The sequence below is a fragment of the Microtus oregoni genome, unplaced genomic scaffold (genome assembly GCF_018167655.1).
Source record: "Microtus oregoni isolate MIOR12 unplaced genomic scaffold, Mior012 000005F_ref0000423, whole genome shotgun sequence".
In the NCBI taxonomy this organism is placed as follows: domain Eukaryota; kingdom Metazoa; phylum Chordata; class Mammalia; order Rodentia; family Cricetidae; genus Microtus; species Microtus oregoni.
This window is the reverse complement of record NW_024543064.1, coordinates 7898289-7918472: the sequence shown is the minus strand read 5'-3', so window position 1 is coordinate 7918472 and position 20184 is coordinate 7898289. Positions and strand designations below refer to the sequence as shown.

Genomic DNA, 20184 nt, shown 5'->3' with positions numbered 1-20184 from the left:
GAAGGCGCCAACCCGAGTATCACCCTCCTGGTGTGTCCTCGGGAGTCGTTACATGAGGGAGGTGTGTGTGCCGCCTGGAGGGGTGCTCCTGGGCCCGTCCTAGCGGAGAGCCCCCTCCTCACCCTCCAGGTGAGTCACGGGAGAGCTGAGATCTGTGTGCTGGGGAGGGGCGGGGAGATGATGAGAGGGAGGATGTGGAGGAAGTCGTTGAGAAGGGGCAGGGGAGGGGTCTTGTTTTGTCCCCCGGGTGCAGCATTAAAGCTGAGCTGCTCTTCCATTTTACTGAAAGAGGAAGGAAAGAGACATTCACTGAGGGTCGACTGTATGTCAGATCCTGTGCTGTGACTTCTTGCGGGATTGAAGGGCACTGTGCAGGGGGTGGATCGATGGCCGCCCTACCTCAGGAAATAAGCCGTGGAGAGATCACGGAACTCAATTAAAGAGGGCTGGTTTATTGTTGTCGTTTGTTTGGTTTTGCTTTTATTTAGATAGGGTCTCCATTTGTAGCTCAGGCTGGACTTGAACTCTGCATCGATCCTCCTGCCTTAGCCTCCTGAGTGCGAGGATCATAGGTGTGTACCCCCTACCGAGCCTAGTCTTGGTTTTGAACCCAGGTGGGTCTGACTGTGAAGTGCATTCCCTCAAGCCCTGGGAAATATGGAGCCACATCTTACACAAAGTTTTAAAAGAGGTAAAAGGAAAGAAAAATTTACCCCAAACTTAATCATTACAACAGATTCTTTTTAAACACCTACTGTATTTTCATCCAGTATTTTCCCCTTGGTCACTGTGTATATTTATATAATGCATATTTTACATTATTTTGATCTTTAGACATTACAGTCTGAGTTGAGGCCCTAGATGAGGGTCTTCTGAGCTGAGGCCAGAAGGGCTTGATTGTCTGCAAAATGGGAACCCATGCTTGATGCCCAGTCATCTTGTCAGTCGCAGACTCTAGAGAAAGATGCCAGGCCAATGGGCAGGCAAGCAGGACCCCGTGTGTTCTCTGGGTTCTTTTGCCTGCTCACTTAACTGGTAGAGTGTTCCTTTTAACTCTCTTCCCCTTTGCTTTTGACAAATGGGCATATTTGTACCATTTTCCCGAATGACCTTCTCTCCTTGGGGTAATGAGAAAATGAAAGTCTTAGCTAAGTGCTTTGAGATATTCAGATATAAAAACGGAGAGCGTTGTCATGGGCCTTTCGCTGCCAGGGTGCTTTATAGAGAGGAAGTGTATCTTGTGGGGGTGAAGGTCGGCTGGAGGATGAGGGCCATTGCAGGAACCTGTGTCTCAGTTTGGGGCCTGGCTCAGGTCGGGCGAGGTTTGGGTTGGGGCTCCTGCCCATCTTCCAGGTCCACGCTCCAAGGCCAGGCACCCATGGCCGAGGTGATCTGGGTCACCCAGGCAAAGCCCCCAGCCTGGGTTTAGCTCTTGTGGCTAAATGATCCGATTTAAGGGTATTCTCCTGTGTCATCCTATCTGTCTGCCCATAACACAGTGAGCAAGCCCTGCCTCCCTAGACAAATAGCTATCGGGAGAATGATTTTGAAACATGAGAAAATATTTATTATATTGGAGAAAATAGCCCTGAACGCCCAGTGTTAAGATGGCCACCAGAGAGACTCTGTGAAAGCCTGAAAGATGTCCCCTGGATGAAAATTACGGCATTAGGGAGGTGGGACTCCGGCTGATTTGTTTTTTATTTCATAACATTTTATTTAAATTCCCCCTATGATTAACAGGCCAACAAAGCAGAAGTGCCAGCCCAGCGGGGAGCCCTGGCAAGGGTGGGGGGAGGGGCCGCACCCCAAGAGGGCGCCTGCACCCACGGCCCCCGCAGGGCTCTGAGCTCACTGGCTCTGCCAGCCCAACAGACCTATGAGCTCTCTGGAAGCCGAGGCGGATCAGTGACTCAGAACTCCGCGTTGTACTCCTCAACAATAGCTTTTGTCCTTTGCCCAAAACCCTGGGCCAGTGTGTGAAAAAAAAATGAGAAAATTATGAGATAGTTTGTACTTTACCAGCTGGTGCCAGCTTTGGGTGCTTTATTTATTCAAGGTGGGGAGGTAGGGAAAGGCAGGGTGGAGGTGAGGGAGAAGGGAGGAAAAAAAACAAGGCAGAAACTCGGACAAGGCCCAAGAAAGGTCTATACCTTGACAACAAACTTTCTTTGTTTCACGGGTGGGGAGGGGAAAAAAAGAAGGAAAAAAAAATAGAACGCCAGTTGGAATGAGTACAGCTCCCCGTGCAGCATCCACGCACGGGCCTGCTTCTGTAGCTTCCCACTGTGGGCCAGGGAAGCTGATTGGGGGTGCTTGACTCAGGAGTGGCTTGAGGGGCCCAGCTAGAAGGACTGAGGCAGCGTCTGGGTGAGCAAAGATGACCCCATGGTGGCTGATGTTCTGACCCATCGTGCCTAGCAGTCAGTAGCCTGGGTCCTCACTTCTGGCTGGGCTTTCTCTTCCTGAGAGCCAGGGAGATGGCTCAGTAGGAAGAGCACTTGCCTTGAAAGTGTGAGAGCCTGAATTCAGATCTCCAGAACTGGTAAAAGCTATGCCAGGCAGTGTGTACCTGTAACCCCAGCACTGGGAAAAAAGACCCTAGGGTTCTGGAGCCAGCCAACCAAATTGTCCATCTCCGCGTTCAACGAGAGACCTTGACCCACAAGTATGGCAAATATAGATAGATACAGGAAGATGTGGAACATTGAGTTCTGGCCTCTAGAAATCCTAGAGTATGTGTTCCTTTATGTACATGTACTACCTACCTACACACACACACACACACACACACACACACACACACGACTCTTCCTGGAGTCTCTGATAGTGTAGCAGTTGGAATCTCAAATACCATGTAGATCAGAGTCAGGCCCCGTGTGGCCTTATTTTATTTATTTATTTTTTTTTAAATTTTATTTATTTTTATTTTATGTGTATGAGTGTTTCCTGAATTATGGATGTGAATTGTATGTATCCTGGTGCCTAGAGAGATCAGAAGGGAGCATTGGATCCCCTGAAACTGGAGTTGTGAGCTGCCGTGTGGTTGCTGGGACTCAAATCTAGGTGTTCTGGACGAGCAGTCAGTGCTCTTAACCACCGAGCCATCTCTCCACCCGTCCGTTTAAGCTGGAACCTTCTGCCCAGTGTCCTCCATGAGAATGAGAGAGTTGGGAACTGAGGCGGGGGGGGGGGGGGGTGTTAGTATATGGGAGATTAGGCGTCAGTTTAGGGAGTGTGTAAAAAGATTGCTTTCGTGTGGATGGTGGTGTGTATGTGACGGCTTGCCTGTGGGTCGTGTGGATCATGGTATGAGCTTATGTGTATAAATGATTGACTCTGGTGGCTGTGTGCGAATGGAGCTGGTGGTACATGTGAGCAATGGCACACGTGATCAGGACTGTGTGTGTAGGTGAGGTGTGCGACTGTGTGTGGTGTTTTATAATTGTGTCATGTGGGTAAATGAATCCCTGCCTGTATAGATGACTGTGCAGTTGCGTGTGTCCCTTTAATTTTAACTTCTTCCCTCCCCCACCCCCCACCCCCGCTGTAAAAGCCGGGTGGGTTAAAATGGAGGCAAGAGGGTTACAACTCTTTCGTTTTCAAGTATCACTTTGCCTTCCCGAGCCCTGCTCTCTAAATGATCCTAGGAGGCGGCCTGGGTCCTGGGCTGAGTGGCTGGCCTGGTTTCCATTTTAGGCTGGAGGTGGTGCAGAAACATTCTGGGGCCTTTTCCAGAAACTGAACCAGGAAAGAAAGGTGGTTCAAGGTGAAGTCAAAGGCCAACAGTATCCTTGCCCGGGAGTCAAGGCAAGGATACTGGTTAGGCCCACAACACCACACACTTAGTCTGGGCTCCGGAAGGATTGCTAGTGGGACTGTGAGGCTCACGTGGCCCTTACTGTGCCCACTTGGTCTTTTGGTTGTCATGATCTCCAGAGAGGGAGCTCAGGGATGGTAGCCTTTGTACAGATGAAGGAACGGAGACACGGGGAGGGACGGCTATGTGCCTTCGGCCCTTAGCTCGTCCATGACAGTTTTGTAATCGAGCCTTCGGGGAATCCCCCCTCAGTGGCTGGGAGCAAAGCTGACCAGCTCCGCGTGGGAATGGGACTTCTTGGAGGTAATCGGGAGAAAGGGAGACTGGTCCTCAGCTTTAGGGAATATATCTTTTGAAGGAAGAGCCCTAGATGGGGAGACATCTGAGGTGGTTTCTAGTTCCCACAGCCACTGGCTAGCAGCCATATCCTAAGACCCGGACTTCATCCACAGGGAGTCGAATGAAGGGCTAGACCGGTGGTCCCTTCATTTCTTCCCACTTCAGTCCACTGGCGCTTCCTGCCACCCTCCAGAGTCCCCAGCTGTGCCATGTAGCAAGTCCTCTCCCACAACCTGTCAAACCAGAGATGGCAGTTTCCCCGGAGCTACCAGGAGCTCCCGCCTCTGTTTTGTACCAGGCGGAACCTCTAGCAGACTCGGCGGGCAATGCCCCTGGCCTGTGCCCTGTGCACCTGCTCAGTGATAACCACGTGTCTGCCTGTGCCTCAGGTCAGAGCCCTTTGGTTTGAACTTGCCTTGTACCGAGAGGCTGAGATGTGAGAAAATTATGAGCAGGGGAGAGGAGTGGGACCTTGTGACAAGTGGCAGCTGTGGAGAAAGGGGCAGGCTCCATGCCCAGGGTGAGCACCATCTGGGAGGGAGGCCTGGCTTCCAGCTGTGGGGGTTCGGGAAGGGCAGAGCCTGGGAGGAATGATTTTGAAGCCACTACTATGGAGATTAAGGGGATGAGAATGTAAATCTCAAGTAAAAAGGTAATTGAATGTAATAGCAAACACTGCTCGCTCTATGTTAATTTTAGCTCTTCCCCTGGATACAAGACGCTGTATTAGTGTTTTATTACCATTTTGTTTGCACTAATAAAATAGTAAAATTTATTTCAAGGAAGTTGAAGGATGGTTTTACAATGCAAATTTGAAGAAATTGGACTTTTCATTTATGCCTCAGCTATTTTAAATCCTGACGGGTGTAAATTAGCTACAGGGACCGAGCAGACCCCACTGATAGGGACTTTGGAGGCGGGAGCCCTGGCCGAGGTTCCAGACTAATTGAAGACAGAAAGTAGAAAGCCCTATTTGGAGAGGCTGGGGCCACTCAGGTGCCTGACTGGGTGGGACAGGGTAGTGGGTGAGGGTGTGCCAGGCATGAGTGACTGTGGGCGTAGGCAGGTACATCACACACTGAGTAGGTAGGGAGATACATGTGACCACAGATCTCAGATCTTTGTCTTTCCTCTTGGTCCTTTGGCTTCCTTCCTGTCCTGACATTGGCCTGGATTAGTCTGGTGAACCCCAGGATAGGAAGTAACTTCTGTTTTGCCTGGACATGACAGGTAGACCAGTTGTCCAGATCACACTGACCTTCTAGAAAGGGACTGTAGACTTTAGGGAAAGGAACCATTGGAATCTGGAGTCTAAAAACAACCAGAGAAAGATACAGGCTACAAGCCAACCAGCAGAGGCTGATAGACATATCTGTCCTTCGGTGTTCTTTCTTCTAGTCCAGGCCAATGCGAGAAAGCAGACAGGACTTTCTCAGTGAGCCAGGATCCTTTCAAGTGGGTTTAAATGACTAGCCATACCTAGGTGTAGTGGTGTCTATAAGCCAAAAAGGTTTGATTTTTTTTTTTTTTAAGTCAAGTGGCCTGGATTTCAGGGAACCAGAGGTAGGTAGAGGAAAAGGAAAAGGGTGGAAGGTTAGGTTCATCTTGGATTTTGGATGAAGAATTCAGGTTGGATCTTGTTTTATCCAAACCGGTTTGTTTATCTCTGAAAAATTATCAGCAGCAATGGCCCAAAGGGATGCTCTGGGGACCCACTTCCCAAACATAGGGAACCGAACAAGTGTTCTAGTGTCTGGTGGAGTCAGTAAGGTGTATTGCCCAGGGTTTTCTGGACATCTGCCTGGTGCAGGAGAAAAGTGAGTTGGTCTTGTTTGTTTCCAGCCCCAACTCTAGATCATTCTGTGTGGGAGTGGGTGTGTGTGTGTTCTAGTATATTTCTTTCTCCTTTGGCTGGGTGGTGTGTGTGTGTGTGTGTGTGTGTGTGTGTGTATGTGTGTGTGTGTATACTCTCAATGGTAGATGCACTTAAGGAGAAGATTCAGTGTTGACATTGGCTAGGCCAGAATGGAAGAGACTGGAGGGATCTGTCAAAGACATTGTACTTGCTGCAGAAAACCCTTAAGGATGGTCTTGACTGCAGAGTTAGCGTTGGAGCCAAGAAGGGCAGGACAGGAAAGGCCCCTGGCTTCTTTTGGCAGCTAATCTGCAGGACCACATCTGGAGCAGAGAGGGCTCACACTGACTTAAGTGATGGGATACATCCAAGGGTCAATTAACCTCCAGTAGCAATGCTGGCATTCCCATGGGGGACAGTAATGCAGAAACCCTCTCCATCGTGGCCTCTTTGGGGTTCTTTCAGGTGAAGAGACTGTGGATGGATTCCTGGGGATAGCAAGATTTAGAATGTGCAGGATACAAGGCATATAGTAGCCCAGGAACCTCCTCCTCTCCACACCAGCACACACAGGGGACCCTGGGCCAACTGCTGAGGAACACGGCAGCAGGGTCTTCCCAGCTTGAAGGATCCAAGGCCAGGGCCAGGAAGCATATGGCCGAAAGGAGAAAGCAAGTGAGGAGATTTGAAAGTGGGGGTGTGTTGTTTGGCTTGGAAATGTTCTATAGTTCTCTGAGACAGGGAAGATGCCCTGCTGTGTACCCAAGGATTTAGACAGGGCATCAGGCAGGGGGTTACACTCCGAGGAGATTTCAACCCAAAACTGTAATTACCCAGAGAACAGACGGAAGAGGAAAGAGGATTAGTGGGGTACCCTGCTGAGCCTGGTGTTGCAGGTGGCACCAGGAGTGCCTGGCCTGGGCATAGGCATCTGCCAAATCTCTTAACTTGGCCTCTGGGCTGGGGTCAGAGCTATGGTGATCTTCCCTAAGAATGCCCAGGACCCTCAGGCACCTCTTTTCTTCCTGTCTACTCTTAACTGACCCCAAGTCATCTCTGGAAGCTTGAGGTCCCTCTCATCTGCTTCAGTGCCATTCCCCCAAGTCCTCCTTCCTTGGCACCCTCCAAAAATAGAAGGGCCCTCTATTCTGATTGATTAGACCTTGGAGTCTGGGGTATGTATGTACGTCTGAGCTGGGGACAGGCGTGTTAAAGGGCGCCAGCCAACTGTTGTTCTACCCGATCTGTGTGATTTGGGCGAGCCTGTGGTCTAGCGCCCAGGGCTACTCCAGTTTCTACTTTAATATGAAAACGAGGTTAGACTCCAAGATTGTTCACCCACAAGACTCTTCTCTTCCTCTTCTTCCACTCAGGACAGGAAGCACTTTCTCCCCCCCCCCCCAAGGTATAGCAGCGGTATGCCCCAGTGTTCTAGCCCCCTGACAAACCTCCCCCTTTCCCCCATCCCCTTTCCTGCACCTGTCAGCTGTCTCACGGACTGTCTGGCTTGGCTGCCTCCCATCCCATCCTCACAGGCCAGCCCCACCCAACCTCCACCCCTCAGCCCCTTCTCCCCCCTTCTTGTCTCTGCCTAAGGCTGTCTCTACCTGCCCATCGTCGCCGCCGACACACCTGAGGAGCACCAGCTGCCGAGTGGAGTGTAGGCAAGGCACAGGGTGTTTACCAGACAGCAGGGATAAGGTGTTAAATCCTGTTGCTGTCTTCCCAGGGCCAGCTTCCTCAGATGGGCTTCCAAATCCCTAATCTTGGGGTACAGCCATGCCCAGCCTGCGTTTGATGGGAGCTTTCCTTTATGATTGAAGCTCAATCCAGCAGGTCTGTCATTGGGTTGGGTCTGTGTTCCTAACCCGTGAGCAATGACACGGGGTCCAGCCCCTTCCTCTCTTTGGTTCTTCCTTCCTTCCTTCCTTTCTTTTTTTGGGACTCTTGATGAGTAGGGATCTGGATGGCCCCCAACCCCCACACCACTGTGATCACAACAAGGCCATCTACTGTCCCTGGGAATGTGGATGTATCAGGTAAGGGGGCCCAGTTTAAAGAGAGATGGATGAGAGAAAAGATGGACAACATCCCTGTTGAGCCCTGCGTTGCAATTCCTCAGCTAGAAGCACAGTGGCCATGGTGAAGTTTGGTTGGAACATCAAATGCCCAGGCCAGGTCTAGGTCCCTAGAGCACAGCCGAGTCTCAGTGGTATTTCTGCGTTGGTTTGGGAGCTGGCAATGTCAGGGAGGCCTCATGCTTTAGTCCACTGTGTCCTTTATCTGGCCAAGCCCCTGGGGTAATAGGAAGGCTCGTGCTGCTCTTCATTGAGCAGGGACACCGAGGCACCCTGTGGACTCCTCTTAGAGTTCAGCAGAGGGCAGGAGGTTCTGCTGTGGCTTTAGCCTGCTCTAGTCCTTGAACAGGGAGGCCCACAAGAGGCTGCCAAGCTGGGAGGTCAGAAAGAGGAAAGCCTGGAGACCCCTGGAGGTGCCCGAGCAGTGGAAGACAGCTGTATCACTTCTCTGAACTGACCTAGACAGAATCTTCTCTTTCAGAATTTCTTCATGGCCGTAGATGGCTTCCCCGCTCCGCCATGTTCCTCCTCCTCCAGGCAGCCAGCAGGTTTCACAACAGCGCAGCCTCTCTCTCTAGGTCTCCTCTCCTCACTGCTGGGATTCAGGTGCTGCTCGCTCGGCTCCTTCCCCCTGCCCCCTTGCCTCAGTCATCACAGTTCCCAGTTTTCCTCTCTGTCCCCTTTGGAGGTCTGTGCCCCAAGAGGAATACAGGGGTCCCCTGAGAGTCAGTTATGAAGAGATGTAACATCCACTTTCATGCTGGGTCCACAGTCAACTTCTTCAAGGTCAAGACTATTAACTTATTGGCCAGGACTCCCTTGGGCTTCCCTGGTACTAGACTTCCCAATTTTATTTGGAGGTTGTTTGTCTGATGTGTGGTTGAGCAAAGATCAAGATGTGGAATAGAAGACAAAAGCCGGGACAGGGCAAATCCGGAGAGCGATAGTTGCGTTGGTGAGGAGGAGGAGGAGGAGGAGGAGGAGGAGGTGAAATTAATTCATTAGAAAAACTTGTTTACTGGCTTTGCCTAGGCGCCTCCATTTTAAAAGTCTACGTTTACAATAAGTCGCTAATTAAAATACGAAATTAAGCAACAGCTCTGTTTTTTTTCCCTCCCCTTACACTTTAATTGCATGATTTTTGTGATGTAATTTCTGGAAACACCCAGCGTGCCTCTCAGGGTTGATTGTTTGATAAGCTAGAAGCACCTGAAACCGGCCCAAAAAAATAAATATATGAATTCGAGGGGAACTTAGGGTAGATTGAAAATGACAGAGAACCCCAGACAGCAGGAACCAGAAATACATAACAATAACAACTTCTAAATAAGGTCATTTATCCTCACCCCTCCCGTCTACACACGTACCAATCTGTGCATCTCAAGGAGGGGAAGCCAAAATCAAATCCAGACCAAGTGGGGCTGTCACTTTGTATCCCCTGTCCCAAACCAATACAACTGGGAATTTCCTTGAGGCTGTTTTGACTTTTGGCTCAGTCTTTTGATTTTGAGGGGGGTTTTCTTTGCCCCTTCATTCTGAACCAAGCCCAAGGGTAGGTGAATAGGGATGGTGGCTGTCCCTCCTGGAAAAAATAAGTCTGTCCATATCCTTGTCTCAAACACAGTGGTCCCAGCCTGGGCCCGCCCTGTGTTCGTGAGGAAGTGGGAAGCCAGAATCCAATGTGAGATGTGAATGCAGGCTTTTCTAGTCAGCCTCTGCCTCCTTTGCAAAGGGGACCTGGCTAGGATCCCCAGAGTGCTAAGGCCCTGCTCTGAACCGACCATCGGGGTGATAAGGAAGCTGGGTTTCTCCAGCCATCTAGTGCCTGGGAGATCTCAGGCCAGCGTCACGGAAGGTGTTGGCCCCTCTTGACACAGGACACAGAGCAGTGAGGGCCTGGGGGACACGGGGGAGTCTCAAGCTCAGTTTCTTTCTCTACCTACCAGCTGAGTTACGAACCAAGCACTTCAGTAATGTCTTTACATCTTCTGCTACTAGGGAAAGGGCATTGCTTCCTTGTAGGTTGTTTTAAAATACATTTTTGGCCAAGAGGTGGTGGCACATACCTTTAATACCAACACTTGGGAGGCAGCCACAGGTGAATCTCTGTGAGTTCTAGACCAGCCTGGTCTACAAAGCAGTTCTAGGACAGCTAGGACAATTACACAGAGAAACCCTGTTTTGAAAAACACCAAAGTAAATAAAAAATTAAATTAAATTTTAAAAAATTGGGGGGGGGGTGCTGGAGAGATATGCTCAAAGGTTAATAGCACTGGCTGCCCTTACAGAGGTCAGGGGCTTGGTTTCCAGCACCCATATGGCAGCTTACAGAGGTCTGTAACTCCAATTCTAGGGGATCTGTCAACCTCTTCTTGGGCACCAGGCATGCATGTGGTTAGCACACACACATATAAACAGGCAAAACACTCATACACATAATAAGAGTAAATCCTTAAAAATACATTCTCTCCATTAGTAAATTTATGTTTATGAGTAAATATTTTTTAATATAAAAAACTAACTCAAAACTAGGCAGGATATAGTGTGACACCAGGATATGACTTGGTGTGTCTCAGCCTCACTGACCACAGCAGTGTGACACCGGGATATACCTTGGTGTATCTCAGCCTAGCCTTAGTTTCTTCATCTGTAAACTGGCGGTAATGCTAACAGTAAATTTGGTTAGGATTCCACATGCCAACCCATCTGAAATGCTTACCACTGAGCCCGGCATGCCGCAGCACATTTAAATATTAACTGCTATTATAGTTAATAATGGTTATTCCTGTTGCATTGGGATAAAAGGGTTTTTAATTTTTTATTAAGAAAAGCTATTTTTACATCAATGAAATTATTCCTCTAAACCTGTCTTGTTCAATACAGTTACTCTCTGGTCACATGTGGCTATTTAAATGTAAATTAATTAAAGTTAAATAAAATTAAAAATTTAGTTTCTTAGCCCTGTTCACCCTATTTCAAGTGCTTGGAAGCCACACATGTCCAGAGACTGCCATATTGGACAGTGCCAGAAGTTCTGCTAGGCAGCCTTCAAAACAGTGCTATTAAAGTTTTCCCAGGTCTGGTTTAAAGGCTTGTCCTTCCGGCTGTGTAGTACTCCATCACGTGGCCGAAACCCACTCTTTATTTTTTTTGGTTTTTCAAGACGGGATTTTTCAAGCCAAAGCTGTCCTGAAACTTGCTCCAGGCTAGCCTCGAACTCACTCTGCCTCCTGAGTGCTGGGATTGAAGCCAAGCACCACCATGCCCGGCTAAGCCCGCTCTTCTTATTGGCTTGAGCTCTCTCTTCCTCTGGACTCTAGGTAGATCTGCTGGGGTCACCTGTTCCTAACACTGTGTTATCTCCCCTTGTCATTCTCTGATTGGTGCTAGGCAGTGAGGGATTCTGGGAAGAACATAGTGTCTGCTGATTGGCATCCAAGTAGGAGGTGCCACGACCAGAGTCAAGTGTTCTGTGGAGACCGCTCTTCTCAGTGTCCCTGCTTCCCTCTGCCTGGCTGGTCCACAGGAGACAAGAGAGACAGGAAGGACATGCGGAGATAGTAACAATGAGCAATAATGTCCGCTTCGCTGACCAGAAGGTCCAAGACATAAGGCCAGGAAAAGAGAGGCAGCCTGCCTTCTTTTTCCCCTCTCTCCCCTCCCTTACCTCCTTCCACTTTCTATGTAGTGTGTGTTCATATGTATGTGCACATGTATGTTCATGTGTGTTCATATATGTGTGTACATGTGCATATTAATGTGTGTGAACATGTGCCTGTGTTCATGTGTGTGGAGACTTAGAGGCTGACTTTCTCTTTTGCTTCCACCTTAATTTTTGAGGCAGGGTGTTTCGCAGAATCTAGGACTCACAGATTGGCTAGGCTGGCTAACCAGCAAGCCCCACGTATCTGCCTGTCCCTACTCCCACCCCCACCCTGACCCCAGTGCCGGGTTGCACATCTGCTGTACATCTGCACCAGCATACCTGGCTTGAGTGCTGGGCTGAACTCAGATCACCATGCTTACACAGCAAGTACTTGCCAACTGAGTCATCTTCCTAGGCCTGAAGCCGTCTCTCTTGGTGGGAAATGCCACCTGTGAAAATTTTGGGACTTCCAGAAGGACACTGACTAAAGGTGTTGAAAGGTGTTGTGAGTTCCCAGGATAGGGGTGCGGAGGCTCCAAGTTGGGGGTCCCTCCAGGAAGGCCTGTGACTGTCCTATGGCTTTCCGGCTGAGTGACCATTAGGGTGATGATCAGTAGGGTCGTGGCCCTGCTTGTGTGAGCTCTGGGCAGAGGGCTGTGGGCAGGGCTCGCAGGGCAAGCAATCCCCGGGCAGCAGGCAAGATAGATAGGGAAAGCCAAAAACGGACCTGCTGATGTGGCCCTTTCTGCTCGCAGCGGATCATAAAATATGGCTCAGATTTTCATTACGGGCTCTATCGATTATCTTCTGGGATGGATGAATTATAGAGAACATTAAATTTTTTTTAAAAAGCAAGTGAGGGGAAATATCTGAATGAGTTTGGGTGGTCGATGGTAGAAAGGCTGAGCCACCAAGCCTGGTCTTCAGCGAGGGTGGGGACAAAGCCGGGCAGACAGCTTGTGCCTCCAACTTGCCCTACAGGACCCCCTGGGGCTGGGTTTCCACGGGAGAGACCTCTGCCCCTCTAGGCTCCCCTTGCCTGTGCCCTGTACCTCCCAAGGATCTGCCAGGGTTCCAGGAAGGTCGAAGCTCAGGTTCTCCATGCGATCTGACTTGGTAGTGGGACCTCTTCCAGGCCATTTGGATCGGTTGCGGGGAGGGAGGTCGCCCTGTTCTTGTCATTTTCCCTCCAGAGCTCTGCTGATTCCGGAGATGCCAACTGGACCCAGAGAGGGTTCAGAAGGTGGCGCTGGCCTCTCGGGGTCAGCCTTGGATAGGAACTCCTGAGGAATGTGGGTACCCAATCCTGTAACTGGTCCATCTCTTCTGCCAGCAGTCAGTGGCACAGAGGAGGTCTTCATTTTGTCACCTGGGAAAGCAACCCTGGGCCACTATGAATCTACCCTCCCTTGCTTGCCCTCCACCCCTCACCTCAGCCTACCCCTATCCAATAGCTCTGAGTTCGATTGCTTCTGCTTGTGTGTGACCTGGGGTGTGTCCCAGCCTTCTCTGAGTCTTAACTTCTCAACTCTCCGGTTGAGATTAATATCTACCTCATTGAGTTCTTGGGATGATTGTGTATAATGGTGTTTTAAAATCCCAAGTACACAGCGCATAATCATGTGAACAACAATTATTTTCTCCCTTCCTTGGAGCAGAGTCTTGGAGCCCTCTCGCCCACCCCTTCTCTTTGTGATTTAACAGCTGTTTCGTGGGCTGGGCACTTTTCTTAGAATGGTATCTTATGATGGAGAAACTGAGACAAAGAGAGGTCAGAGTCATTTTTTCCAGGGCCACAGAGCTCAGGAGTATCCATGCTTGCATTTATACCTAGGCAATCTGGTTCCAAAGCTTGTGCCCTTAGCCCCTATTGCCTGTTGCCCAGTGACCTGGCACAGTGGTATAGTAGTGTGAGCCTATGTGTGTGCATACAAACAGCCTTGCCATTGACATGCTATCTGGTTGATTCATTTCCCGACTCTCCCCACTGTATCTGGCTACCTCAGTTTGTCAGCAACTCCAGTCTTCTCTAAGGCTGTGCTCTGGGAGGAGCAGACTTCTCCACCTGGTCCACCTCACCCAAGCTTCACCTAGGCCTCTGTGAAAGGTGGTGGTGGTTTCCATGGATATCCATCTCCCTCTGGCGACACGCCCTTTTTTGTATGACTGTTCCCTAGAGTTGATTGTTTTTGGCACAGCGCTCTGTAAATTCATCCAACAATTAAAAGGGGGAGGGGTGAGACCAGAAGGAGACATACTGTAACAGTGCGGTGAGCACTATGTAGAAAGGACTCTGAGACGCGTGGGCCCCTTCCCGTCCCCTGTTCTCAGCAGGGTAGCCCCTTAATTTAGAAAGGGCCACGGAATGGGCCCCTGGGAGTTAGGCTTTGGGAGTTCTGGTTCCTCCTATCTGAACCGTGTTCTCCTTTATCTCCCCTCCTAACATCTAAAGGGGTCCTTCTCGGAGCCAGCACAGCCATCTCCAGAGGTCACGAGAAGCCGCAAGATGCCAGTTTGGAGTGATTTGAATATTTACTGCCCTTGTTTTGGTTAATTGTGTGTGTTTGCTCTGAGTGTGTACCATCAAATACCGACCGTGCTGGGCGGACCCGTCGTAGGCTGTGTGAGATCACAGAGGAAAAATGCAGTGGAAAACACTTTCATGCTGCAACACATCATGTAGGATTTTTGTATTTAAGATGTGGATTTTTTTATTGTGTTTTTTTTTCTTCTTTTCCATACAACCCTGAAGTTGGGCAATGTGCACGTCTGTGTTTTGTTTTCATTCTGGATGGCTTATGAAATCTGTTCATTAGCGCTCTGTCCTCTCGCTACCCTGGCGGGTCCTCCACCATCTCTCCTGGCATATGTAGATCTCTCCCTGCCATCTCCTCTCCCTGCCTTCTCTCCTTTGAAGAGACAATAGGTGCCTCCCTCCCCGTAGTGTACACACTCACCTAAGATAAAAACAAGGATACGTTAACCCTGCTCCCCAAGCCCACGCCTCTCAGGCAGGTGCTCATTATGGCGGGAGGTCCTAATGCCGGGAGTTTCTGCCTCTCTGTGGAAGAAAAAGATCCTCAGTGGTCCCTGCCAGCGGCGGAGCAGAAGTTGTCCCATTCTCACAGGACCTGCGGAAATGGCATGGCCCTGTCTGTCCTGTCATCCAGAGCAGCGGGCAGGTCTCTAGCAAAGAGTGCATTCGCCAGCTACATCCAGGTGTCCCTTCTGCCCGTCTGGTGTGTTTTCAGAGGTCTACCCCTCCTCCCACTGTTAAATCTAGCCAGAAAACCTGAGCACAGATGTTGCCTTTGGCTGCGGGGTCCAAGTGTTTTCTGGCAGCCCTGGTGTACCGCAGGAGATAACTCCACACCAGAAGAGGTGTGACTCCAGAGGGGCACTCACACTGGGCAGGGCGAGTGCTGAGATCACGAAGAGGGAGAACTTTTGGTGGGTCACCAGCCCTGGCCTGGCTTCCATACCTGTGAGCCATGTGACCTTTGACTGGTCACTTCATATCTCTGTACCGTTGTCCCTAATCTATCCGTGGGGTCCATGCTGTTCCTGCTTTTGTGTTCTAAAGAATCATGGTGATCCTGTGTGTAGAACACTTGGCACCGTGCTTGCCCAATTAATCTAGTTACCTACTACCACCTGTCCTCGTGAGCTGGTTGGCAGAGGGAGAAAGCTACTCACCCACTGTGCCCTCTCCTCCCTAGCACATAGTAGGTGCTCGTCCTTTTTTGGATTAGTTGGAAGAGGCTTAAGTAACCAGAAGTCCCTTTGAAGCTTTATGTTGTAAATTCAGTGAGACCACAGGGGAGGACAGAAGCCAACAGGCAGGTTGGGGCTCAGGGGAGCCAAGCAGGTGGTGAGAGAGGGAAGCATTCTGCTGGAGGAGAGGGAGAAGCTGCACCAGGCTCCTCTGATTGTGACATGAAACCAGGGACTAGTTCAGCTCCACCAAACTTACGCCGCCCACCGAGGGCCAGCTGTTGTGCTAAGTGCCAGAGCCGCAAAGATAATTAAGACCTGGGCTTTGCCCTTGAGGAGTTAAGACTTCAGTGGTGGAGACAGGCTTGTGAACAAATTACTCCAGTTCTGTATGGAGTTTAATGTCGTGAGGAAGGATACATGGAGCACAGGGCAGAGGGCTGTACGAGTCCTTTTGGGACAGGTTCTAGAAGGCTCTTGAGGAGGCTTAAAGAAGAGGCAAGCTATGGTCTGGAGCATTTCTGGATCCCTGTGTGTCTCTCTTACTAGCCCAGGCCTATTGGGTGGGAGGAAAGATGGCTCCTGCTGCTTTCTTCTTTGTCCTTCCAGTTGGCTTGTGAAGAATCCAAGTCTTGAGGAGACCAGCGGCCTCCAGGAGGACCGCCGGAGCGTCAAGTGGCAGCACTCGGCCTCAGACCCCCGTTTCTGCATCTTCAGCCCAGGGTTATGTCTGTCACTGTTTGGCTTCTCTTCACCTGGGTCAGCGGGTTAGCGATGTATTAGGCTCTGCCAGTAATGACGGACATCTGTGCCTCAGCCCCGGGGCTGTGACGTGGGAGGGCCTCAGTGCTCAGAAGGCTGTGGGGCCCATGTCTTGGTTTGCTAAATGGGTCAGGCCACTTGGTTGGGGAGCCTTGGAACAAGGTCATGCCGCCCTAGCAAGGCTGGGCAGGGATGGCAGGAATGGGAAAAATTGAGGAGGAGGTAGCCTGGCCATACCCCTTCTTTAGTTCCTTGACTCCTGGGCTTCAGGGGTCTGGAAGAGAATAAAAGCTCTATGGGGTCTGGAACATTCCTCCCCTGCCCAACTGGAAACCCTTTTAACCAGGGCATAGACTCTGGAACACCTCTGGCATGTGGCTGGACACTTGTCTTTAGGCTTCTTCTAGGAGTCTAGGAGGTGGCTATGTCCCTGACCTCTAGGGAGCATGGAGGTCCCAGTGTGAGACTGGAAGGGGTGTGTGTCAGCTCTGAAGTTAGCTTCTGAATTTTAGCGGGGCTCTCTGTGATGGGGTACTGGGGTAGAGACCCCCACAGGAGAGTGATCTGGGGTGCAAGCTGTGATCCAAGGTACCCTTTCCTCTAGCCCACAACCATCTTTCTGACTGGGGCCAAAAGTTGCCTGGGCTTTGGGAGATTCTGAACTAACAGGCAAGGGAGTTTCAGAACCCAAAGGAGTGAGTCTCCCAGTGGCCCTGAAGTTCCCATTAAAGTGTTTTTTCCTCTTTTTTAAAGAAAAAAATATTCCCAAACTGGAAAACAAAGGAAATCCACTTCCCCCAAATCACACGAAACTCACATTAGGGGCCTGGCAGGAATCCATGGAAACCAGGAAGCACGCTGTTAACCCTGGTGATGCTGAAGGGTGGATGAGAGCCAGGCAAATCCACCCTAGCTCTCAGTCACCTTCCATCCCAGTTTTCCCTAGGGAGCTGGTCCTGACGCCTTGCTCCAGCAGAGACAAGGGTCTGGTGCTGAAGCTGGCATTCGGAGATCCAAATCCCTTCTACTCAGCCCAGCCCTGGGAGTCAGGAGAGGAGGGGGCTCACACACCCTGGGGAGACTCCCCTGGGGACTTGGATGGCCAGGTCGTTAGAAGACTAACCAGGTTGCTGCATGCTCCATTCCAGACTGTGCAGTCCAGATTGGGCCACTTGGAGGACACGTAGTCACATGTATGGGGTGTTGCTAGCCCCCAGAAAGGAGGGAGGGTAGCCCAAACTTCAGTGGCAGTTCTATTTGCAGGGTGCAGGGTGGGGATGAGAGCGGATGATGACCTCAGAGTTCCATGTCCCACATCTTACGTCCGCAAGGCTGGGGTGCCGTGCCTGAGAGGTTGTGTACTTGCTTGTGTTTGCACGCGCATGGGCTCTTTCTTTTTTTCCCTAAAAAGGCTGAAAATATTTACAGGTTTGAAGTTGAAATGCAAACAGGAAAAGCCCTTTAAAAAGTGAGCGAAGTGGATATTCAAAACAGGAGTCTCCATGGAAACGCCACAATATTTGCTTAAATTGACACAAAGGTTGCCGGTAGTAGGGCTCCAACTTTCTTTAGGCCACTGTTTCTGGCCCGGCACCTATCACAGAGGAGTCTCTCCCGGTGGCCTCCTTGGAGGGTGTGTCCACACCCTCTTTCCTGTCTATGAGATGAAATAGCACTGTAGCAGAGTGGAGGGGGAAATGGAGACGAAATCTAATCTACCATCGTGGGTAGATGCAGAGAGAGATACCTGTTGACTCTCTCTGAAGACTTCCACAGGCTGTGCACCGGGTCCTGGGAACAGCCTGGAGCTCGCCAAGGGGAAACCTGGAGCAAGCAGGCGGCTAGGAATCCAGGATTGGTTGGTTCTGTTGGATGGGTCTCATCTGTTGACTTGATCCATTCTCGGGCTGACCTTTCACCCCAGGTACCAAGTCTTGGGTGTGATCCCTCTGTTGTTACCCGGGGTGGCACCTGATTGGCCCAGTATTGTTTTTCCTGCTTGATTCTTTTATTAGGTACGACAGCTCATAGCAGTTGGCTAATAATTGTGCAAAGGGCACACTGGCTGCAGAGTCAGGCATGGCATGCACCATGTCAATGCCGTCTTCTGATTGGCAAGGCAGGTCCCAGAATCTCCTGCTTCACTGACTGGTTGCCACACAGGGTGCTGGAACTCTCCCATTGTCCTCTGTATGTCATTGCTTGGTGGGTTCCAGCTGTAATCCAATCATCTTTTTAAATGATATTTACTGTTTTGTATGTATATGTGTGTGTGCGCGTGCGCGCATACACGCGCACACACTTGTGCACTGTAACTTGTGGAATTGTAAATGCAGGTCCTCAGATTTGGTGGCAAGTGCCTTTATCAGCTAAACCTTGCCTGCCTAGAAACCTAACCTGCTTCCCTTTCTCCTCTCCGACAGGCACACAGACCTTGCTGCCCTCCAACTGCCTGGCGACAGACTCCTCCTTTGCAGGGGGGACCTTGCAGCTCCCCAGTGCGGTGCGTTGGAATGGACTTCGGACCTTGGCCTCTTGGGATACAAAGGTAGACTCTCCTGGTTCCCTTGATCCTCTGGGAAGTGAAGGCTGGCCAGTTGGGGGTTGCCACTTTGGGTCCTTAGACTTACTTCTCTCACAGGGTTGTGCCCCAGTAGCTCATATACCTGTAGCTTAGATGAAAAGGGGCCGCACAGAAACACTCATGCATTTTAGCCTTGACTTTGCCATCAGACTTATTTCTTACACCCCTCTGGGTCTTGGTTTCTTCAAAGACGTTGATACAATTGACCTTGAAGAGTCCTTCCAGTGATTCCCAACGATGTGACCATACGGGTACAACAGTGGTAGATACCTCAGGTGATAGATACCCTTACCCCCTCCAATATCAAAATGTTGGGTCACTCTAAACTTCACCATGGGGATGACAGGCCTTTGTGTACACACTGGCTGTCATGAGCACAGGCAGTCTCATAGGCTGCTCTGCCCTGAGTTTGTTTGTGAGATGAGCTTAGCCTGGGAATAACCCGTCAAGGCTGTCTCCAGCCCAGGCTAGACCTTCCTTAGGGTATCTTTGATCAGGGCGTGAAAAGAGCACCCTGCCTATGGCAAATCACAAAGAGTGTCTGTGGTCGCACTCACAGGTATTTGCCTGTGGGTAGTGAACACAGAAGTTTCCCGGGGCATGTTGGTCGTTAGCAGCATTCTCAAGAGAACCAGTTCCGCAATATCCAGGTGTTCATACAATTGATGGGCATAGTCTGGGGTAGAGGGGATCAAGACTGACTGGGGAGGGCAAGACTGGGGGCCACTCATCCTGTGTGTACCACACTAGGGTCAGCATTCCTGGCTTCCTCACCTGTGTTCTCCTTCCCCATGGGCACTCTGAGTAGGATACAGGGTCCTGCATCTCCCTCTGTGGTCTGGACTTTAAACCGGAGGTTAGGAAGCACTTGGAGAGCTGGGTACCTTGGTGTCCGCTGGGGCTTGCAAGGTCCCCAGAGCTACAAGCCTGCTTCATGTCAGGCTGTCATTCCTTGGGGACTAGCAGAAACCCTGAATGTAACCCAGGAACTTGCAAATGAGATGCAAATGTAGCGTTTGGTTGCTAAAGTGGTGGGAACTCTTCTTCCTGGTGTTTAGTGCAATCATGCTCCAGGATTCAGTCATCGGTACTCAAGGTGTGTTGCCGCTGTTCTCCTGCCCCTGAGTAGTGTAGGGATGTTTAGACTATTGCCTGAGAAAGGCAGTGTGGCATGTTCACTGCTCCAAAGTCTCCTTTGGGTCTGGGGCTAGCATCTTGACTTTCTTTATTAAAAAAAAAAAAAAAAAGATTAATTTTTAAATTTTATTTTATGTGTATGGGTGTGTGCCTGCCTGTATGCACCATGTGGGTGCCTGGTGCCCTCTGAAGTCAGAAAGGGTCAGATGCCCTGTGACTGGAGTTATAGGTGACAGTGAACTGCCATGT

At 50.4% G+C, this 20184-nt stretch overlaps 1 protein-coding gene across 1 annotated transcript in view; it reads left to right on the top strand.

Annotated features, from left to right (window-relative positions):
* Nucleotides 1–20184, top strand: part of LOC121448256 (zinc finger protein castor homolog 1-like) — a 144598-nt gene that overhangs the window by 13836 nt on the left and 110578 nt on the right. The window contains exon 2 of the mRNA XM_041652119.1: nucleotides 18638–18762. The gene's annotated coding sequence lies outside the window, so the exon portion shown is untranslated. The remainder of the gene's footprint in view (nucleotides 1–18637; nucleotides 18763–20184) is intronic.